This window comes from Papilio xuthus, unplaced genomic scaffold (assembly GCF_000836235.2).
Source record: "Papilio xuthus unplaced genomic scaffold, Pxut_1.1 DF827870.1, whole genome shotgun sequence".
Taxonomy (NCBI): Eukaryota; Metazoa; Arthropoda; class Insecta; order Lepidoptera; family Papilionidae; genus Papilio; species Papilio xuthus.
In genome coordinates, this window is record NW_013530779.1 from 2,062,431 (window position 1) to 2,088,038 (window position 25,608).

Here is a 25,608-nt window from a genome sequence, read left to right on the forward strand (position 1 = left end):
CTCAATGAAACTGGATGAACGGTACAAATGTAGCACACTATTTGGAAGGATTAAGTTTGTTTTCTTTTTAATACGCGGGCGACAGCTACAATAAATAAGAAACAATTTATTTGCGATATCTTAATACATAATACATAAGATGTATAATATTTGGGAAGACGACCTTTTTAATATTGCTCTCTGAAGCTCTAACGGATTCGAGTTTACGGTAAAGGGTTATGAAGGAGATTAAAACGGAATAATCCCTTGATCCCTAACTTTCAATAGATTAATACGGCTCGTTAAAATCAATAAAAGTATTTATGAATCAAGTGACGCAAAAATATCTTGTTAAACAATTGAAGATCAATGTTTATTTTGAATACATCAAATTACTTCCCTTTATACGCTGGTGTCCTGGTAGGTCCTAAACAAAGTTTACTGTAAAGAAAGTTTAAAAATAAACGTGAACACATAGAAGCTATTGTAGTAATATAATTGTAAATTAATCAAGCTTTAAAATCAAACGGCTATGACTTAACGCTTTATCTCCTGATATTACCACCAGATGGCGACAGACGTTAATCAGTGTTACAACGCCACGATTCTCCGACACGCGGAATTATCTATACTTGAAGAGTTAGGCAAAATCTATAAAATGAAATTTACTAACATTATTGCCGTTCTACAGGATTGACGACTCTGACACCTTTTCTCGTATGCAATATAAACTTTTTCAAACTACTTTTAAATGACAGAAGGAAAATATTTTTTCAATGTTATGTATCAAATGTTTATATGGACAGATAGATGTTTAGATGGTATCTGTAGAACGGCTCAACGAAACTCGGAAAGATGTAGAACATAGTCTGGAAAAACGCATAGGCTACTATTTAAGTTTCCTTTTAATTCCGCGGAGCCAGAGTCGCAACAGTGGGAGAGCCCGCTTTAACATCTTCGCACGAATTGGCCCGGCTCGCCCAGTGAAATACCACGACCACACAGAAGACAGGCGTAAAGTGGAAGCAATTCCGCGTTTCGTCTGATGAGTGTGCATCTGGGAGGCCTAATTTAGTCGTCTTTCCCTTCCTACCCTTTTTCTTATAAGGAAAGTATGGGAAGTGGACTTTCCGGATGAGAGGATGGATGGAAATAATTTCTTTCTATGCATCCTCTCCTCCGTCAATTAAAGGTAGGCAATGCATATGCAATTACGTTTGTCTATGAGCAACGGTCACTTTGATATTTTAGCAATTTAAGGTGGCCGCTCGCTCATTTGCCACCTTAAGATATGAAAAAAGTCGCGGGCCACAGTTAGTCTTTTAGATGTCATTTCCTTACATCACTATGAATGCTACATTTCAAAAATCTTAAATATCCGGGAATGTTTTAAGTATTCCCATCTATTGTCATAAAACAAAAGGCTCGAGTAATTTAATATTTCAAAAATGTTGAAGTCAGTGAATAGACAATGGTTGCGGTGACATTTGAAAGGAAGAATTTCTCAAGCAAGAAAATCATTCCGTCGAATATTTTGGAAACATTTTTGCTAAAAAGATAAATTACAACACTTTTTTTTAAGCCAAATTTCAAAATATTAAAGATATTTTTAATTATTTAGACTTAAGCAGTTTCTTAGTGCTCTTTGATTACATTAACGTTCGTCCCTTAGTGATCATTTTGTTATTAAGATACAGGGAGCAAACAAGCGGGAACACTAAGGTGTTCATCGAGACCCATGGACATCTGCAATACCAGATGAACTGCAAATACGTTGCCGGAAGTAATTACGCTCTTTTCATGAAAAACCCTAAGTCACAGCGGTTTGGAAATATTGATAACAAATTTAACACTAGAAAGACGAGAAGTCTCCTTACCTATAAAGTCGGCGGTCATTTGACTCTATGCGTATATTTGTACTAAAATTAATGATAATTAAATTTAACTAACTTAATTAACTATAAGTCGGTTTGTTAGCCTTTCCTTCATATAAATATAACCCTTAAAGTTCTTTATGAATCACACTCACTTATTTTCTTTAATTTATCGATACTTTTTTTTTCATAAGAAGGGTGCAAAACGAGCAGCGGGAACACCGAGGTGTTCATCGATGCTTATGGACATCAGCAATGCCAGAGGAACCGCAACATATAACTAGCAATGTGGTTACCCATTTTCAATAGTCGACACAATAAAGCTACATCCTGTACTAATTACACTGATCGAGTTCCCGTTTATTTATATAGGCCGATCTAGATACAGACGTGGTATATAATATTATACATATCTAGCTGGTTTTAACTAACAATACATAAATAAAGATACGCGTTGCCGCATGTTTACGAGATTTTTCTTAGTTTTATTTGTTAAAACTTAAGTAGAAATATTCAAATAACTAAATCTTGATTGTATCACACTTAAGATACTATTTTTTTTTATTCGTACGACTAGGCATTAAAAAGTGTGAATATTAACCCATTAATGCATCATCATCATCATCATCAGCTCACTATATGTCTCCACCGAGGGGCTCGGAGCCTATCCTAAGTTAAGGGTGACTAGACCATAGTCAACCTCGCTGGCAAAGTGCGGGTTGGTTGACTTCACACATATCTTAGTTTTTAGTGCATAACGTTCTATAAATCGGACGGCAATAAAATTGTTATTTTAGGAGTTATATATATTTTACTAACCGTTAATTTTTTTTAAACAGTAGCGTAATATATATTTGAAGTGATAATACTATTGGTATGACATTACGGGAAGCGATTTATCGGACGGACTATAAAATCGAAACTTTCATATTGAATAAATATTTTATACAATTTAATGGTCAAATACACTCGAAATGAAAAAATATTACAGTTTTTTTTTTCAGAGGGGAATGCTTTATGCATACTCCGCGCCCCGGGGGGGGGGACGCGGTAGTTATGTGGGATTTTCCTCCATAGGGGAGGCATACCCACTAAACCCCTCTGTTCCTCTAACGCATCGGGACGGGACCACGGGCACGCTTTCGCTCTCGTCCGCGGCCAAATATATTATAGTGATCATAATGAAAAAGGCGTTAATAAACTTTATGCACTAATGGGTTAAATATATTTTGGGAATAAAGTATCACGCTTATAATTTTTTTTTTTATAAATAAATAAATATAAAATATAAAAGTTTACAAATCAGTTATTTATAAAAAAGATTTTTACAGACGATCCCAAAATAAATGGAAAATGTTTAAGCAGATTTATTCATTAAAAATAAAACACGTTATCGGACTAAGCTTGTAAATGAAAAACATAAAAGCTTTGTTAATGAATTCTCGTAACAGCGATTAAATTTTATTTCACAGAATGTTAAAAGAAGACTTTCATCCTTATTAATATTATAAATACGAAAGTAACTCTGTCTATCTGCCGGTCTTTCTTTCACGTAAAAACTTCTTCTTCTTCTAGTGCCTCTTCAGTCTTGAAGGTTGGCCGCTAACTTATATTTGGTTCTGTCAAGTGCTAGGGGAAACAGTTCCTCCGCTGACCCGTCCATTCCCTAATATTACCTAGCCACGACTTTTTCCTGCGTCCAGCGCGTTTCTTGCCTTCAATCTTGCCCATCATTATCAGCTGAAGTAACTTATACCTGTCATGCCGCAGTACATGACGTAAAAACTACTGAACCAATAAAAAAAATTGGTACAAACTAGCAAGCGGTAATCTAATTTTGCCGAAATCGCGAAGCGACCGCATACTAGACACATTCGCAATTAAGGACCCGTTGCCTACCGAGAGGCACACAGAAAGAGAATATTTTCCCTTTCTATGCGTTCCCTCATCCATCAAATCTCTTCCCCTTCCCATCTTTTTCTTATAAAAAGAGGACTAAAATTTGGCCTACTAATTGCCTTGTAATATTCAAATAACTTTTCACCAAGATGGGTAGGAAATTTACGTCCCAGACTGTAAAAACATAAATTGTCCAGCTTGTTAGACTTGTGCTAAGTAGCAAAGGAATAAAGATCAAGTAGAGGATTTCCGTGATCCCTTACCTAACGAACCCGTTGACTTAAGCGGTACATTTGTTAACGTCAGTGAAGCATTCTCTCATTCAATGTGTTCAGATTCCGACTACTTGTCCTATTATTGGATAGACTAATTTATTACTGAATATTTGTATTAAAATATAATTCCTGCATTAATTTTACTAATGTTATAAATGCGAATGTTTGGATGGATGTATGTTTGTTAGAAGTTATGTATACGATATCAGTCACCTGTTTTAGCGAAAAGACTGCTGCCTATAGATATCCGCAATTGCAGATATGTTGCCTACCTAATCTACGCGAATATTTCCTCTTCCTTTGCATCCACATCGGCTTCCAATCCTTTTCTCATAAGGGTGGGAAGCGAAGAGGACTTAGGTCTTCAACACACACACACATCAGACGAAACGCGTAATTGCTTCTTTTCACGCTTGTCTTCTGATTAATTTTGAAGTTTTATTTTTTTATTGATAATTCAAACATTAAAGATGTTTTTAATTAATTTATGTTTACCTCCTTATTATAGTTGAATTGTTTAGATTGCTTTACAAATATACACTTTTATATCACGCAAATTATCGATTGCTACAATTCGATATTGGTCGTTGGCAACAGATTAGAGGGAGTTAACACAGGAAATAATCAAGAACTGTCTGCTGACACGGACGGCGACGGCGAGACAAGTGCCCTGACCCGATCATTGCAAATTGAGATGAGGTTTGATCTCGCTAGATGACAATTTGATTACAGGCACTCGTAGGACACGATGCGATAAAGTTTAAAATATACCTAGTAATACTGCAGAATTTGTTAGAGCTTCATTATTTCTGAAAAAACCTTATAAAACGGATAAAACGGAATATATGGAATCATTTTTATGTCTAGTCGTATGTCTGTCGAGACTCTTTTTGACTCAGGAATACGCGAATGTATCAGGTGTACTGTCCCTTGGAACTGTGAAAAAATCAAACTTCTAAGTCAACGCTAACAAGAGATACAGCCGTTTATGCTGCAAATTTTCGACACTTTTAAAGGACTTAAACCTACAGGGTACTCCCCGTGAGCTGAAAATCTAATTCAAAGTAACGTCTTATAGCACAGATAAAGGAAATATTGCGAAAACTGTAAATATTTAGTTACAGGTGTGTACGGAACACTCAGTGTGCGAACCCGACTCGCACTTGTCTATTTTTCAGATTATTTTTTTTTGTACGTTCTCGGCAATAGATACCCCACAGCCAGACTAAACATATCAATGTCGCACCGCAAGATGATTCCAGTTATCACGCTTTGTAGGTTGATATTCCGTAATATTAATTCCGAGAAGTTTTCAGAATTGCTTCGTGGTATCTATCTTCCAAACCAAAATATAACTAAGGATTCTTATGAAGGAAAGCGTACTTTTACTTTAAAAGCTTGTAATATCCATATGTATTACGTCTCTATAAATTTGTGAAAATCCATTGCGTAAAACCTCTCTGGAACCAGCAGTTCTTTAGCCTTCTATTCTATGGTATGTATATATAAAAATTAATTGCTGTTCGTTAGTCTCGCTACAACTCGAGAACGGCTCAACGGACTTATCTTATCTTGGTCTTGATATGTTCGTGGAGGTCTAAGGAAGGTTAGAAAAATTCGAATAATTATCGGAAGCTAATTATTTTCATTCCACGCGGACGGAGTCGCGAGACAGCTAGTAGTTTTTGGAGATGATAATAAACTCCAGAATTTTCTATATCTTTTTGGGAACTGTTAATTTTTAATGTTCTAATACTGTTTGCTTGTGCCGCACATGCAACAACTATAAAGCGACTTTAAAAGCTCTCTGTAACATAACCCGCCATAAGCAGATGGTATGTCCAAAGGTCGCAGCCGGTCGACGCTCTTTGCACCTTTGCGCGAACACTTCAAATGCTCACTTAGTTCATGCAGCCGTTAAAAGGTTTAATCCCTTGTTTTATTTTGTATTTAGAAATTATATCTAAGAGTATATTTCTTTATAGATTCTTCTTATTAAAAGAACATTACAGAATAATTAGTGTATGTCGGAGACCAAATTTAATTCTCTTCCACTACCCACCCATGTCTTATATGGATTTTAATTTCCCTTAAAGGCTGGCAACGCATCTGCAGTTCCTCTGGTGTTGCAGATCTCCATGCCCCCTCCTCTTATTAAAAAAAATAAGAATAGATGGATGGATGGATTCCAAAGGATGACGTTGTAAAAGTTAGTAAAATTTTACTAAGAATTAGTTTAGTAATAAGATTTTCGTCAATATTTAAGGCGTATAAAGCGAATTAACAGTATACAGATTGATTCGGCGAGATTCAAAAATTTTAATCCTAAGACTTTTGAATCTTAAGCCGTTGCTCCTCACAAAGTGGTAGGCGCATAGCACAAGAAAGCCATTACTTAGGATCTTGATGATAACAGACGCATTGGCGCGAACACACGTATTGTACTTGCAGAGTGTAAAAGTACGACCTGTAAAAATATATTGCTATCTCTATGTTTTCAGAGACAATGAAAGGGATGACAATATGTTTTAATACAGATGATACCGCAATGGAACGGTTGCTATCCTTATAAAATCCAATAAAGACTATTACAATAATGACGTAATTCAGTGTTTGATACACTAGCAATCCAATTAATATGTTAAGCTTGTATCCTGTTACTCATTAAGACGATTATTTTCATTGAATGTTGCCCTTTTATGTTACCTACACCAGCACGAATGGGCTGACTTGATAGGTGAAATACCACGACCAGAAGATAGGCGTAAAGTGGAAGTAATTTCGCGTTTCGTCTGATGACTCTACGTTCCGCAGGCATTATTCTAGCTCCTTTCAATCTTTATCTTTTCACGGGAGGATGAGAGGGGGAAGTAGATTTTGACAATCGAACGCATAGGAAGATGAAATATTCTTTATGAGCAACCTCTATCAATATAAAGTAGACAAAGCATCAGAAAATGCGGAAATATATATGGACAGTAGTCACTTCGCTATTTTTGGCGATATCAACTGGCCGATTCTTAAGATCACTTATTTTATTCAAGTAAATCAGATTTAAAAAGAAAAATTTTCTATAAAGTTTTTACTATGTTCGTGTATCGACATCTAAAAGTTATGAGACAGCACTTCGGTTGTGTTTGACTATAGAGAAATGGATTAAACAATTTGCCAATGTTATCTTATATATAAAATTCTCGTGTCACAATTTTCGTTCCCATACTCCTCCGAAACGGCTTGACCGATTCTCATGAAATTTTGTGAGCATATTGAGTAGGTCTGAGAATCGGACAACATCTATTTTTAATCTCGCGCGGATGGAGTCGCGGGCAACAGCTAGTGCTAAATAAATTGTAACACTTCGCGGGTTGTAAGGTAAAGATGATAATCACAAATCACACAATATATATGCTTATTCATGTTGACACTTAAGCTGAATCTTTATAAACTGATTCATAAATTTAAATATTCAAGCATGTTTTGAATTTAATTATTATTAGACAGTGCGCGCTCGTGACAGGTCCTGTCATTTAAAAGACAAAGTTCGAGGTAGACACGGCGGCGGGGAGAAACATGGCCCTAAGGGTGTTACCGCAACTGGTTTACGAGTTTCGACGCTTTCCTTTGTTAATTTTTTATGACTGAACAACAGAGCAAACATGAAATAGTAAAACAGTGTAAAAATATACTACAATGGATCAAGGATGCTGTCTACTTTAGAGATGCAATGTTTGTAAATTTGTTAATGTTTTTATTATGCACTGAAAAAAGTAGTTGCCGTCCGGATCCATTAATACAAAGTCTACGTAAATTTTCGAATGTTGTATTCCTGCGTCGTAAGGCATTTTAATAAATCTTATTACAGAGAATATTATAAATGCGAATGTTTAGATGGATGGATGTTTGTTTGAAGGTAACTCCGGAACGGCTCTACGGATCTCGATGAAAATTGGCAAACATGTAGAACATAGTCTGGAAGAACACATAGGGTTATATTATGTTTTCTTTTTAATTCCGCGCGGACGGAGTCGTGGGCGACAGCTAGTCTATAGTAATTGTAATGATTTTATGGTTATTTTGAACTAGTCAAATTGACAGACAAATAAACCCTAGCCATTGTCATTTATGTTTTTAATATTTTATTTTTGTCAAATGGAAGTGCTATAAAATGATTAAATGAAAACTTATTTATTATGATTTGACTTGACTTAAAGTCCTATGTCCCCGTAGTGGGGCAGAGAGCGACCATAGTGCTCCGCCAGTTTGCTCTATCTTGGGCTCTGCGTTTGGTCTCTGGCCATGTCAGACTATTGCCTTCACAGTGCACAGGACACAGTGTTCATTCATTCAATCACCTGCTTGCTCGAACTTTATAGATTCAAGAAACGAACACACTATTTATTATAGTTAAAGAAATAATCTTTAACCAAAATAAAACAGTCTTTTAACGGAACCTTTTGATATGAACGATTTACCTCAACTCAGTGACGCTACAAAAGAAATTTTCCAAATGATTAGAGAAATTAAGATATCAAAGAATATTTTGACTATTTACTGATTAATGGAAAATTAACGATACCACAATATTCTTTAGGAATAAAACGCATTTAAAACGTTGTATTTACAAATTTTATCACAATTTTAATAGTTGCTAACAAAATACCTAGACTTTCCCTGCTTCCAAATTTTACTAAAATCTCGAAACGTCTAAGTTAGGCTAAAAGGCTAAGTTAAATTTGTTTTATTTTAAGAATTACTTAATTTTCCTTTTAAACTACAATAAGACTTAATAATTCATACGTTTGTACAAAAATAATAATTGCGTTACTTCAAATAAATTTATAAGCCCTCATTTGTTTTAAGTATAATTTTCTGACTTGTAATAAAAACGAGGCGAGGTCTATCTTGATGTGCTCTAAAGAAGCATGTTTACACTGTTTTATGATAATAATTTGATACGGTTCGCGTGCGATCATCACATTAGCTTTGAAATCTGATATTAAACATTATTTAGTAGACAATGACACGCAAAAGTGCGTATTAAAAAAGCAAATGACCACAGAATAATACTGAGAATAGTTGGAACTGGAAACTTTAGGGTTCCGTACATCCAGAGGGCAGGATGGCCTCCGGTTTTCCACAGGGGTCTGTTTTAGGGCCCCTGCTATGGAACAGCTGTTTCGACTGGGTCATCCACGGAAAGGTGCTGCCCCGGATGGCGGTCATCTGCTATACAGATGACGCGATGATAACCATCCGGGACAACACCTGGAGATGGCTGAGGACGGGACTGAGGTCACAGCCACTTTAGTGATCCGGAGAATTGAAGGGCTGGGCCTCCGAGTGGCGCTCAACAAAACCGAGGCCAAGGTGGCGGGTGCCGTCGGGCTCCACTCTGCGGGTCATCGGGGGCGAGGTTAGGGTCAGGAATAGGAAGTGGAGGATCATGGAGCTCTCGGTGGATGGCCTAGCGGGCGCCGAAGACAGCGAGCGCACAATATGGCCATCCGCCCACAGCTCCCGGAGTGGTGCGGTAGGGCCCACAGGTCCCTCAACTTCCGACTCACGCAGGTGCTGTCCTGACATGGGTGTTTCGGGCAGTACCTGCGTCGGATCGGAAGGTGCGTACTACGGGTGCGGCGACGTAGCGGACACAGCACAGTACCCATTATTGGTGTAACTGCGTGGTCTGATGCGCGCCGCAACCTGATGGTAGCAATAGGCGGCGACCTCACACTTCCTGGGGTTATATGCGCCATGCTGGAAATGTGAAGCCGTTGCCTAATTCTGAAAGTGGTTATTTCACAGAAAGAAGCGCAGGAGTGGGAGCGCAAGGGAGATCCCCAGGCGCCCCGGCTCCGGCGTAGACGAATGGGGAGGCGAAGCCGACAAAATATCACCGACCTCGCCCCCTTTTTTTCAGAGGGAAATGCTTTATGCATAGTCCGCGCCCCGAGGGGACGCGGTATTGATGTAGGAAGCATACCTACTAAACCCGTCTGTTCCTCCTACGCATAGTGGCGAGGCCACAGGCACGCTAGCGCTTTTGTCCGCAACCTCGCTTACCGCCCTCGACCCCTTACAACAGCCCTAGGGTGTCAGATACGGGAGATCTGTCACCTAAGACTGGAGTTAGGCCTCCCCCAAAGTGAGAGCTGCCTCAACAGCTGACACAGGCGAGGTCGTAGACGAAAGTGCAAGCGTGCCCGTGGCCTCGCCCTCTTGCGTAGGAGAAACAGAGGAGTTTAGTTTAGAGCAGAGTTTTTAGTTTAAAAAAATTTAGGCGTAGGAGAGGAGATTCACCCAGCTATAGATGGAATTTTTGTAAGGTCTTTAAGGAAATGGTATACTCCCTTCTTGAAGGACCCTAGGTCGTATTGGTTTGGAAATACCACCGAGGATAGACCATTCCACAACACGGATGTGCGAGGCAAGAAATTGCCCGAGAATTGCATCATTGTGGAATGCCAGCCATCCAGGTGGTGGGAATGGTACCTAGCGGTCTGTCTTATCGTCCGATGACAGAACTCGGTGGCAGAAATCATTCCAAACAGTTTTTCGGAACATAATTACTCTCAGTAGGATGTAATGATGATGGATGGATGAGATGGTTAAAAATCTTCGGGTGCTAAAGTCCGGGATTGGGTAGGGATAGGGATGAGGAAAAGTGGAGACTTCTGTCGAAGGCCAAGGCCGATTTTGGGTCATTGCGTTAACCTAATGAGTAAGTTAAGTTCACCAAAACCAGTAATATTTTGAATGGAACCTACGAGATAAAAAGGTTTGGGATTTCTGATTTATACTAATAATTACGATTTTATACAATCAAGTATAGAAAAACAACAACTATTATTAGATTAACTATTGACTTATACAAACTACAGAAATAAAATTAACTATAATCAAGTGTAACATGCCTCTTTTATAAGGCAGGTCACCGAAAGCGAACGATAATTACACACCCACGACACTAATAACCATCACGACATACCCTTGTATTGAAATAACACAACTTTGCTGAACAAAACTAATTTATTTAATACCACACTGAAAAAAACAAAATAGGCTTAGAATTGTTTTCAATTTTTATTTATCTCCATTGAAAACTTTTGTAGCGTAAAGGACTTGATAATTTTTTTTTAATAAATTATTACAAGTTTTAACATTAATTAATTTTTATTTACAAACTAGCGGTCGCTCACGTATAAAACAAAAACATAATTGTTCCTATCTGTTGCCATATGTATGCCAAATATCATCGAGATCCGTTCAGCCGTTTCGCAGATACCTTCGCACAAACATCCATCCATCTAAACATTCGCATTTATATTATAATATTAGTAAGATTATTTAAATACTTTAAAAGACCTCAATTTATAATAAAAAAGAAAATTAATCTACTTTATGTTAACCTTATTGAGATCGTAAGAGCCTTTCGAAGCTTTTAAGAGAAAAGATTGCTTTCATTTTCATACGATTTAAGTTACAAGATTTTTACTATAAGTTAAGTCTATAAATAACATTATATGTTTATTAAAAAACAAGCTAAAGACTAACTGGCTGTTAAATGACACTGAAGAGAATTAAAAAAATTTGAAGGACAATTCACTCCACAAAAGTTAAGTCATCGAATCAATTGACCGTGGGTTCCTGACATTAAAATCTCTGTATAAAACATATCTTGTCATTATTATACCTTAATTTTGAGCTCAGAAGTCCACGGTCAGTCGTTTAGTCTATAAGAAGTCACAATAGATCTTCTCCCCATAATTTAAATATTAAACAATAATTCGGCATAAAGCTGAAAATTGGTAAAAATGTTTGGAACACTAAAAAGACATCATCAATCGCAAATACGGAAAAAATTAAAATCAATAAATTAATATACTTCAATATTACATCTTTTGGAAGTTTAGAAATCGCCTAGATAACGAAATACTAAAAACAAAATAAAATATCTATTCCTCCAGAAAATTGCTATAAATAAAATTTAAGAAAAAGGGATTTTCTTAACCTCTGCCTACACGCGTTTATAAAAAATTTGCAATTTAATGAAAATTTTTCCTCTAAAGATAAAATATGAAGCATAATATTCCGATCGAAGCTTTTAAACAACCGCTTGTAAAATACAGTATTGACAGAGGTTGTTCTCAAAACTTTCGAGAGCTTTTTGTCTTTTGATATCACTCGAGATTTGGTAACGATTCGGATAAAGCTGTATCCGCGCTTAAACAACACGTATTGCAGTACTTTGGTACTAGTAATAAATCGTTTCACATTACCTCACTTCACCTCACCTCAATAATATCCTTAGTGTACCCTTATGATAATTCAAGGAAGAATATGAATCGAACCACAAACTACATTTTAAATTCGCTCAAGTGGGTATCAGTTCATGATGAAATATTTGTATTAATCAGTACCATATAGATAAAAAAATGCATTAACTAGTTGTCACCCACGACGCCGTATGAGCGGAATAAAAAAAACTTAATTAGTAGCCTATGTATGCTTCAAGACTTTGTCTTATATCTATATCAAATTTCAGCAAGATGTATGCAGCCGTTTTGGAGATACCTTCAAACAAACATCCATCGATATATTCAAATATTCGCATTTATAATATTAGTAAGATAGTAAGATATCATAAAGATTGGAATTTGGATATAATATTTTTCTACCAACAAAAACTCATTTCGCGATGACTAAATGTTTTCACATAACAATGTTTGAACAAGATTGAGACGTGTAGAAATTGAGCAAATAGAATCAACTCCATATTTCCGTTCAGCTATAATCAGAATAGTGATTTGTAGAGTTTTTTTTTTTATTTAGTATGAAACGATTTAATCTGTTATTTCTAAATAAATTTGTGGCAAAAAATTCATCGAATCGGATTTCTATTTTAAATAGGTTGTTCATTTTAATTTGGGACTTTTACGTCGAAAGACATCATTAGAATTACTAAAAATATAATTCAAATTTCATGTTCGTGGAAAACATTGAGATTAAAATGATTAAATATCCTAAAGAATTAAACCCTTTTTATTTTTTTAAATGAATTAAAATATTTTCGGGTAAAATAGATAAGTACTTTTAGACATTATTAGTCAGAATCCTTTGGCGCGAATCGCGCGCTTTCGTTACCAAGTCAAGTGTCAGATTGATTAGTGAGGGGACATAAATGTTGATATTTTAATAAGGCTAGTGTTGCGATACACCGACACAGTGTCGTATTTTATTCCTAACAGTACATATTTTTATACATCCTGTTTAAAATTTGGTAGGTAAAAAACACAAGATGTCAAGGCAAAGTAGCTTTCAAAGTATATGTCATATATTTTTAGAGTATTGTCTACAATATATATCCATATCCAAAGATCCAAAGAATGTCTGTTACGGGCATACACATTTTCCCCGGCTATTACGCACACAAACACATTTCGAGGTGATGGGTGAACACATTCGTAATCTCCAGTCGTAAGGATAGCGCAGAATCGTCTGAAATCACTGACACAAGCATCTGAAATCACTCACACACTAAGAAATATTCATCTGTACATAAACACAGACAGGGTTGTTGCACGCACACAAACAAAAATTCATCCCTGGCAATGCTGTGTACGTTAGTCGCTCATGGACATTCGTGGAGTAAGGACGTAGTTGTTGCGTACATTTCGAAAGTATCGCGATATTAGTGAAACGGAGTGATTTTTTTTAATATTTCAACATGTGTTAACTTTCAGTGAGACGGTTTAAATAAATGTGAAAATGATTTTTTTTTTATTTAAATAATTGAGAAGTGCAAAGTGAAAGTGTTTGTTAAAACTCATTGAACGAGTGGATTTTAAACTCTTGTGTGAAAATTGAACAGTGAATTTTTCGTCAGGTAAGTTTAAAACCGTTTCTATTATTTATTTAAATAAAAACAAAAACATTTAAAATTATAATAAAATATTAAACCTAATTAAACGTAACATTTTTTTTAAATAAATGAAGTGCGTAAGTAGTGAATGAAAAATTGACTTTTATAACATTTTTTTTTCTTTTTTTTTAAGACAAATAATTACATGATTTTTTTTATATGGGGTCGTAAATTCTAAGCTCTTGAGGTTTTAGCACTTATTTGACAAATATAGTAAACGTAACCATACGTTTAATGTTATATTTTTTAAATATGTTTCTTCATGTATCCGTTGATTTCCAACTACTAGGATTCCATTTGTTATATTTGATTTACATGTGTTGATATATACGGTGTTATATTTCTAGAGATGATAAAAGGCTGACAACGCCTCTGATTACTCGGATGTTTACCGCACTATGTTATATACTGCGCAGATGACGAGTTCTGGTGTAGACAGGTGGGATGGGACTGAACTAGGCCATTGAAACATTGGCATTATTAGAAAACTTTTAATATTTTTACGATTGAAATTTAAACATCAAAGACAAATTGTACATTTTAGAGACTGCCTAATTACTAGCTATCGTCTGCGACTCCGTCTGCGCGGTATTAAAAAAACCTTAATAAGTAGTCTATGTGTTCTTCCAGACTATGTCCTACATGTATGCCAAATTTCAGCAAAGTCAGTTGAGTCGTTCCGGAGATACCTTCTTACAAACATCCATTCATTCATCTAAAAATTCGCATTTATTATTTTAGTAAGTAAGATTATTTTCAAATTAAGTTTCATGTTTTGTTTATATTCTACCTTTTTTACGGTATTATAAAATTTCTCTTAACATTTTCATTTCCTTGGCTGAATTTTAAGAGGAGGAAAAGAAATGTGTTTCGCGAATGTGGCTTTATAACCATTTTAGTACCAATGTAACCGCATGTAGACTAAACAGCAGAATCGATATCGACAATGAATTAGTTATTATTCGATTAAAATCGATATTCGCGTGTTATTCAGTTTTTATTTATTATGCGAATGTTAACATGTATGTATGGGTGTGTTATAAACTATCTCCAGAACAGTTAAATGGTTCCTGATGAAATTTGTCATATAAGTAGAATATAGTCTGTAAGAACGTATAAGCTACTAATTATGTTCTTAATAAAATCCGCGCAGAAGGAAAAGTTTCTTTATTTTAAAAAAAGGGTCTTGATAGACGGACGGAGGATATTTTAATATAACAAAATGATCCTATAAGGTTTCCGTTTTTTTCCTATGAGGTACGGAACCCTAAAAAGATGGAGCAATTTTACTTCTTACAATATTATTTAATAAATCAATGTATTAATATTATAAATGCGAATGTTTAGATGGATACATGTGTATTTGAAGGTATCTTCAGAACGGCTGTATGGGTCTTGCCGAATTTTGGCATGAATGTAAAACATAACCTGGAAGGAAACATAGGCTACTAATTAAGTTTTTTTTAATTCCGCACGGACGGAATCGCAGGCGACAGTATCTTATAAAAATACGGCCTATAATTATTGCCGTATGAGTACACATATATATGTTAATTTACATGAATAATTTTGATTCAAGATAACGTATTGGGGTAAATCCGGCAACAGAATTGTGATCTAATTAAGTTTGAGAGAACTAAATTACTGGATAATTGTGATTATGAGAATTGACAGTAATTGCTTTTCAAATAACAAGAAGAACATTACTAGCTGTCGTCAGCGACTCCATCTGCGTAATTAAAAACGTAGCCTGTGTTCTTTCAGATTATGTTCTACATCTATGCCAAATATCAGCAGAGGTTCTGGAGATACCTTCTAATAAACATCCATCCAAACATTAGCATTTATATATTATTCTAGCGGTCGGCCGCGACTTCGTCAGATTATGTTTTATATCTACGCCAAATTCCAGCGAGATGCATCCATCCAAACATTCGCATTTATAATATTATTATGATTGTGGGGTGGGGCCTTTCTTTTACATGACCGAATCACCGTGTTAGATATACACAGTATTTTGACTACACTATTTTAATTTTATTATTCAGTTTCAAGCAAATCCTGTAGATATGACTATGTATTAGGTTCGTAAAGAAGAGACGTTGTTAAATTGATCGCATGTTATCGGTTGAAGAGTCAGCTTTGTTAAGAAATGCGCATACTTGTTACTTTCCAGATGACGTCACTTGACAAGGTGACGTACCTCGTTACCGTTGAAAGAAAGTCAAGCGTAAACTCGATTATGACAATTACTTCCTTTTTGTTTTATTCACAATAAGTAACTATATAATTATAGACTTAATGTTGGTTTCTGAGACGAAAATCTCTATATAAAACATCTCGTCATATGTTTAAACGGGGATTTTGGTTTTAGAAACCCACGATTAGGGACTGTTTCAAAATAGTTTTATACAATTAATGAATAAGTAGAACATAGCCTGGAAGAACATATAAGCTACTAAGTTATTTTCACTCAGATAGAATCGCGGGTTATTGCTGATAAGTTACAAATAATAACGAAAATTTAAGACCTCAAATGTAGCAGTTTAAAATGAACATACCGTAGCACACAATTTATATATTTTTATGAATATTTAGGAAATTATCAGTCTTGTAATTATGACAAATTATAGCAGTCTCCCAAAATAATCATCATCATCAACCTGCCCTTATCCCTATCGAGCGTCGGCACAGTATGTACTACTGTATATACATCTCTATCAGTCGTAATATCCGAGTCTACCCCCTTCTTACGCATATCCGGGGTCCATGTCATATGTCTCGCAAAATAACGATTGACATATCTTTTAAATTATTTGTTTAATTTCATTACAGTTTTATTAAAATAGGGTATCGATGTCCGTCAGATCCCTTCATTCGATTACGATATACGGACGTATTTGTTCCATTTACACTAAATAAGCTCATGTCACGTGACAAAACCTTAATTCTATTAATGTTATACAGAATAATATAATATATATTTTGCTTTTAGGATATATTGAATTACTCTTTTATTTATTTACAAAACATTCACCATAGTCGTTGATAAACTTACTAATATTATAAATGCGATTGTTTAGATGGATGTTTGTTTGTTTGAAGTTATCTTCGGAACGGCTGAACGGATCTCGTTGAAATTTGGCATACATATAGAACATAGTCTGCTTATTAAGTACCACCATAACAAATATATAACGCTAGCGGACGGAGGGCGACCACTAGTTTTATATCTTTGTTATTTTTTTTTTGCTGTTATTAATAAAACTAAATTATAATTATGAAACAAGTAAATTTTCATCCGCGACTCTGTCCGCGCGGTATTAATACACTTATTGAGTACTCTATGTTTTCTTATAGACTATGTTCTATATGTATGCCAAATTTCATCCAGATCCCTTAAGCCGTTATAGAGATACCTTCAAACAAACATCCATCAATCCATCCATCTCTGTAAATATAAACGTTTATAATATTAGTATGAGTTAGATGTATCTAATAAAAAAAAACTAAACCCATATTGAGTTTAATTACAATTAGAAATAAAAATAATCGTATGGGAAGTGAACTTGTAGCACATAAGATCAAATCAGACGACCGCTAATGAGACATTAAATCTTAATTGGCTTGATCTGACTGAACCATGTCTTGAATTAATTAAAATGTCATGGTTTTAAACTATAATACATCTTCTATTTATAGTTCCATTTCTTTACTATGATCCCATGTATATTGAGAGCTTCGGTGGCTCAGGGGTTAAAACACTTGACTTGTAACCTAAAAGTCCTGGGTTCGAATCCCGCCATGTACCAATGTGTTTTTTGATTTTCGATTTACATATGTACATATATACGACGTTCTTACGGTGAAGAAAAACATGATGCAACCTGCACATATCTGGGAAGATATTCAAAGATATGTGTGAAATCAACCAACCTGCATTGGGCCAGCGTGGTTGACTATGGCCTAGTCACTTCTAACTTAGGGTAGGCTCCGAGCTCCTCAGTGAGGATGTACAGTGAGCTGATGATGGTGATCTAAACAATGAGACTATTCCAATATGAACACAAAGGTTCATAACTACGGTAACAGAATAACGAATATAAAAAAACATATTAATAATCGATTTAAAAAAAAGAAAAAAAAAGAAAAAAGAAAGAAAGATTGAAATATACGCATATTTTTATGAAGATCCTTTGATGTAACGTATGATCGATTATTAAAAACAAACACGTTTACACTCTCTTGGTAAGCGTGAAACGTCGATGTTTCTATAAACCCTTGTCCATTCATTCGTCATTCAGTCCTAAAAGGGTACTTACAATTTACGGTGTGTACGATTCCAATTAATTTTGCATAATGTTTCGTGAATTCGCAAACATGAGTAAACAGGTTTGAATACAAATGAATTATCAAATGTTAACAACATCAAAGGATTTAAAATTGTAATCAGTTGACATTTGATAAATGTATTAAAATTAAAAATTAACGACAGACCGCCAGGTTCCATCCACACCACCTGGATGGCTGGCGTTCCACAACGGTGCGATTCTCGCGCAATTTCTTGCCTCGCACAGTCGCGTTGTGGAACGGTCTGTCCTCGGCGGTATATCCAAACCAATACGACTTAGGGACCTTTAAGAAGCGAGCATTTTCTTAAAGGCCGGCAACGCATCTGCAGTTCCTCTGGTGTTGCAGATGTTCATGGGTGTCGTTGATCACCTCGGTGTTACCGCCGCTGGTTTGCCCCCTTCTCTTATAAAAAAAATCAATGGTATTTTTTTTAAATTTAAGATCAAAGGGTGTTTTAAGATACGTACTGTTATTAAAAAATAAATTATTATACTACTTCCAAAGTTAAATAAAATCGTTTAATAAACAAGTAAGTTGTATAAAATATAACCATTTCTTTAGTATCGCATAATTTAAAACTAATTTTATTTAAAATAAATATATATTTTAAAGCTATTTTCAGTATTTCGAATAAAAAAAATTATAAAATACCCAAGAAAAATAACACTTGTTATGTACAAAAGTCCACTTATTTTTATTCAGTTCAAATTAAAAGGGAAGAACAAAAAAAGAACACCCTTTAAAGTGACATTTATAAACAATAATAAATTACGTGAAATAAAAAATGCCATAAATTTTCCGTTCGCAAAAAAGGCACAAATAATCAAACCTAATTTACTACAGAATAAGGTCCTAATGAGATGGAAATAAATTCCTCTTTTCCTCAATATATTAAAAAAAAAGAAAATGTTTCCGAATTTTCATGACAATGATATTTATTACATTAGAATGTTGAAAAAGATTTAATCTTATACTAAATGTAATTTAAGTATACATTTAAAATATATACGAGATTCATATCACATCATCAGCTCACTATACGTCCCCACCGAGGGGCTCGGAGCCTACCCTAAGTTAAGGGTGATTAGGCCATAGTTAACCACGCTGGCCAAGTGCGGGTTGATTTCACAAATATCTTTGAATTTCTTCTCAGATATGTGCAGGTTGCATCACGATGTTTCCCTTCACCGTAAGAACGTCGGATAAATGTACATATGTAAATCGAAAATCGAAAAACACATTGGTACATGGCGGGATTCGAACCCAGGACCTGCAGATTGCAAGTCAAGTGCTTGACCATTGAGCCACCGACGAGATTCATATAGGCAAAGTAAATTCTACAAAATTAATTCATAAGATATTATTATTTTAACAAAAGGCGGTAATACACGGACTGTCTTATACAGAATGTACTGACAACTTCAATCGACGATCAGCAGTGTTTCCCATACACGGACCGCAGCGTGTCGTCGCCGGTATAATTGCGTACGTTGCCTATTCTCTAAACCAGTCTACTTTAAGTCAGTGCCACTGAGGGCCTCGGGACCCTAAGTTAGGAGTGACTAGGCAAAATTCAAACAGACTGGTCTAGTGCGGGTTGATTTCACAAATATCTTTGAAATTTCTTTGCAGATATATGCAGATTGCATCTCGATGATTTCCTTCATCGTATGAACGTCGGATAAATTTACAAATGTAAACTGAAACTCGAAAAACACATTGGTATATGGCGAAATTCGAACACAAGACCTACAGATTACAATTCCAGTGATTAACCCCTGAGCCACCGACTCTCAATTCTTCTAGATTTTTTCCAATAATAAAACAACCCGTATTCCTTGTATTATATAAAGATTGACATGAACTCGCTTTTTATTTGCATGACTAAAATGAATATGCCTAGAATGGTATTCAACTTTCCTTTGTAATAAAAGTCAAATACACCGTAAAGATGTCTGCAAGGCTTTTGTATCTTACCGTTTTACGATAGCCTTTAACTGCATCACCGTAACTATTCCCGTGATGTTTGTAAAACACACACGCAAACTTTTACGTAATATGTAGGCATTCATTTAGATATATATTTGTTATTTATTTACAGTAGCTTTCATTCTTATTAAAATTAATATTATAAACTAGCCATTGACCACGATTCCGTCCATGTGGAATTCAAAAAAAGAAAAAAAAAGTAGCCTATGTGCCCCTCCAAACTATCGAACATCTGTGCCAAATTTTAACAAGTGAAATACCTTCTAACAAAGATCCATCCATCTAAACATTCGCATTTATAACATTAGTAAGAAGTGACATAGAATGCAATTCTTGTTGATTTTGACGATTTAAAAAAAGAACATCATCTGAAATTAAAAAAAAAAACTTGTAATTTAATAGAAAACATTTGCAAATACAATAAATTTTATGTTGGTAACATTTAGGAAAATTCTATTACCTGATAACATAATTTGTACGTATTATCAATGATTGTAATTTTAGTATAGATCTGAATTAATTCGTAGCGTGAATTTTGTGTACAACACGAATATTATCGTTTACATTCAAATATTTAAAAAAAAATCAGTACAAAAAATTTATATTAAAAAATGGAAATAAGAGAACAACAATTTGAGTGCGTTTCAAATAGAATGAAAGTCATTGTGTTTTTCTACTAGTAAAGGCAGTGGAAACCTACGACTAGTTGCATTTTAATTTTACTAATATTAAATTATTCAAACTTTCGTGAGACAATACACTAAACTGATATATAAACACGGCATCAGGATGAGTGGTACTGGGGCCCCCGATGGGCTCGAAACTAGTCGGTGCCGCCACCGGACGAATATACGTAAGTGTTTAGCCGTTTTTATATATCAGTTTACTAATATTATAAATGTGAATGTTTAGATGGATGTTTGTAATAAGACATCTCCAAAACAGCTGAACGCATCTCGCTGAAATTTGGCATAAATATAGAACACGGCCTGGAAGAATACATAGGCTACTAATTATGTTTTTTTTTTATTCCGTGCGGAGAGTGGCGGGAGTCTTTTTACATAATGTCGCCCATTATTTAATCTTGATCTATCGAGATGAAATAAATTTGTGTTTTTTTTTAATCAACAATACGTATATTATTTGAAATTAATATACAATATTATAATAATATTAGAATGGAACAGTTATTTATAGTAACAATTGCAAACAGTAAGCTGCAGAACTAATTGGATTCAGACCATAAATTATGTAAATTAATTAAGTGCTATATTAAATAGGAATTGTATAGCTTTGTTTCTAAAATAGTATCAAGATTAGTTAACTTATACGAGCGTAATAAAGTGAGTTGCTTATATTAAGAATATATAGTTATCCCACTCTTTTTCTTTAAAAGAAACAGAGATAAATATATGTTTTTTTTATATATAATAAGGTGGTAAACGAGCGAGCGGCCACCTCAAATCGCTGAAATAGCGAAGTGACCGTTGCCCATAGACATACGCAATTGCATATGCGTTGCCTACCTTTAATCCACGGAGGGGAGGATGCACAGAAAGAAAATATTTTCCCCTTCCATGCATCCTCTCATCCGGAAAGGCCACTTCCACTTCCCATCCTTTCCTTGTAAAGAAAAGGATGGGAAGGGAAAGAGGACTAAATTAGGCCTCCGGGACGCACACTCATTAGACGAAACGCGGAATTGCTTCCACTTGACGCCTGTATTCTGTGTGGTCGTGGTATTTCACCGGGCGAGCCAGGACAATTCGTGCGAAGATGTTAAAGCGGGCTCTACCACTGTTAACCATGTTGCATAGATGTTTCAGTAGAGGAAACATAAGATAAAATAAAAAAGAAATTTATTCCAAATTAGTTCTCGCCTACAACTACATCCGCGCGGAGTTAAAAAAACTTAATTTAGTCTATGTGTTCTTCCATGTTCTACAATCTTTAGCTTTCAGCGAGATTCATGCACTCGTTCTGGAGATACCTTCTAACAAACATTCTTCCATCCAAACATTCGCATTTATAATTAATTAACGATGATTGTATTTGCTATATTTTAACCACTTGAATCTTGGACAGATAAAATAAAATTAAAAAATTAGATCTTGGATATAAGTAACACAACTCATCTACATGGAACCAACAACAGAGCGGGTGCGGCTTGTGAAGCGGCTGAAAATGCAAAAGCATGCAAATACAGGGGTCTAGGCTCCGAATATCATTTTGTCCCATTCGGCGTCGAGACCCTTGGTCCGTGGGGTCCTAGCGCTTTAAGACTTTTTAAGAACATTTCCAAAAAAATAATCGACATCACAGGGGTCCGAAGAGCTGGTAGCTACCTCGGTCAAAGAATTAGTTTAGCTGTACAGAGGGGGAACGCTGCCAGTATCTTCGGGACCTTGCCTAAAGGGACTCCTTTTATTAACATATTTTAGTAAATTATTAGTTTTTTAATATTTTATTTTTTATCATAGATTTAAGACTATATGTAATTGCATATTAAATATAATCTTTTTATTATTAATATTTATATGTAAAGTAACACAATAACATCATATGTACGAAATATGTTTTTTTTTTAATTATTATACATACCTATATACTTTCCATGTTATTATTTGAACGAATAAGATGATACAAACTCTACAATGGATTCAATTTGATTATCGTTGAGTAGAGCAACAAAAAGCTGGTCTATATTACAATGTTACACAATAAGCCAGCCCATTGTGATTCGTAAGAACGTAGTTAATTTGGCGACCTATTTCAGTTTCCCAGACGACTGTCGGCAAAGAAAGTAGCTTTTACCACACCGGAATATTCATTTCAAATTGTATCGTTATCATCTAGGAAATAGCTGGTTTGTGGAAACAGCGTTCGATACTACTCGAGAAATAAAATTAGATTTCTAATATTTTTAAAATTAAAAAAACGGTGCATAGAAAGATACCAAGAAATTCTTTATTATTAAAACTACTAGCCCCTAAATTAAATAAATGATTTTTACACAATCAACCTATAAAATTATATTCTTTGGGGACTTTAGAGATCTTGGCATAAATATGAAGCGTGAAGACTATGAAAAAGAGCTAAAATTCGTTTCTATGACATTATTACGTAGGTGGTAAGACTGCGTAAGACAAAAAAGATAAATAGTCCCATTTTTCTCCGTGTATTTGGCGCGGTTAATAAGAATAACTCAAAAACTACTTGATAGTTTTTATTGTTTCAACAAATGGGACCAAATGACACGCAACACCTTTCGGATAAAGAAAGAAATATGAAAATCGGACTACTAGGGGCGGAGTTATCTACAAACAAAAAAAACATACAAACGAATTCAGAACCTCCTTTTTGAAGTCGTTTAAAAAATGACCTTATGCCACTCTATCATTTATTTCCGTCATCAATTCCTTCTAAATATTATTACTTTTCACAAATAAACACATTATTTTTTAATCCATACAAAAAAGAACTAGCTGTCGCACCCGACACCTAACGCGCGGAATTAAAAAAAAATAATTAGTCTATGTGTTCTTCTATACTATGTCCTATAGCTATGCCAAATTTCAGCGAGATCCGTTAAGTCATTCTGCTGATACTTTAGAACAAACATCCCTTCATATATACATCCAAACATTCGCATTTATAATATTAGTAAGATTTTTATCTGTGATTTAAACACTGAGAATCTCAACATTTTAGTATGTAAAATAAATGTATATCTATTTGCATTGTTTTCCGTGTACTCTAATAGTGGCAGCGGAATTAATTTTTGGTATCACAATTAGCACGCCGGGCGCCCGTTAGTTTGTTTTAAATGCACTAATTTTCATTTTGGCACAAACCCAGTTTACTGCGCTGTAAATTGCTGCTGTAAAACAAGTTCAACGGCCAATTTTGTGTTTAAAATACAACATTTTTTATATGTTAATTAAAATGTCACACATGTCTTATAATTTCCATTTTACTTTGGAAAAAATATAAAATATAAACGCGAGTTTTATTCCAGATTTTTTTTTTAATTCAGCGGAAGTAATACAATATTTCCTTCAGAATCAAAAGACTTTTAGTACTTTTATATCTTTCTACTATTTTTCCTATAAAATAGGTCGCTAAATCAATAGCAAAACTTTCAATATTGTCGTAACTTAGGTTAACAGATGGCAGCTATTCGCAAATTCTTTAAACGCTTTGCAGTAGCGGCGTTAGGGAAGAGCCAGGTGGGGCGACCGGCCAGAGCGCCCTGCATCAGAGGGCGCCGCATTAGTCAGGGTCGGGTATAAAGGGGCGCCTACTATGCCAATTCAGATACCCTATCTTTGTAATATTTCCCCCGACACCAAAAAAGGGGCGCCGAAAAATCTCGCCCAAGGCGCCGGAAAAATCTCGCCCAGGGCGCCGGAATTGCTAAATCCGGCCCTGAGGCTTTGAGTTTGTAAAAAAGAGTCTTGTTCTCAGTACTTTTGACATTAATTTATTTTATTGCAATGGAAACGCCTATCGACTGGTTGCAGATTAAATTGGTTATGTGACGAGTAACAGGTTTATTGGCCTATAAATTTGTTCGTTCTTGAGGAAAGATTTTATTAGGATCGCAAATAAAAAAGTATGATAGCCGAATGACCTTTTAGCTCGTAAATACAAATTGGACTGAAGGGTCAAGTTTTAATTAAATTAGTTTTTAAATGTAGCCTTTTGAAAATGTTTATGAAAAGGATGGACTTAACACTTTAATAGATTATCCGTGGAATTCTCAGATAAAAATGCCAGTTTTAAACATATTGTTATCTCTGTTATATCAAAGATAATGACAGGGATAACGATATGTTTTACACAGAGATTTTGGTCTGAGAAACCAACGGTAAGCCTTTAAAATATTCATCTATTTTTAAAGTGTACGATTTTTTGTATTGTCTGTTATTTTCTTTTTCTTTTTTGAGTTTGATTTTTATTTTGTGGTCGGAAGATGTTACGTGTTAGTTTAGTGCCTAATCTACTCTTTAAGGCTCTCAAGTTATTCTTGGAAGAAAAGCATCGAATCCGTCAACTTATTCTTATCCTTTGATGTATAGATAAAGTTATGGCATGGCTTTTAGTATCATCATCAGCTTACTATACTTTCCCACTGAGGGACTCGGAGCCTACCCTAAGTTAAGTGACTAGGCCATAGTCAACCAATCTGGCCATTGCGAGTTGGTTGATTTCACACAAATCTTTGAATTTCTTCTAAGATATGTGTAGGTTGCATCAAGATGTTTTCCTTCACCGTAAGAACGCCAGATACGTACAAATATCATATAGCAAAGTA

At 35.0% G+C, this 25,608-nt stretch overlaps 1 protein-coding gene across 1 annotated transcript in view; it reads left to right on the forward strand.

Moving 5' to 3' along the window:
• The first annotated feature begins 13,686 nt into the window (after nucleotides 1–13,686).
• Nucleotides 13,687–25,608, forward strand: part of LOC106115223 (uncharacterized) — a 39,562-nt gene continuing 27,640 nt past the window's right edge. The window contains exon 1 of the mRNA XM_013308541.1: nucleotides 13,687–13,913. The gene's annotated coding sequence lies outside the window, so the exon portion shown is untranslated. The remainder of the gene's footprint in view (nucleotides 13,914–25,608) is intronic.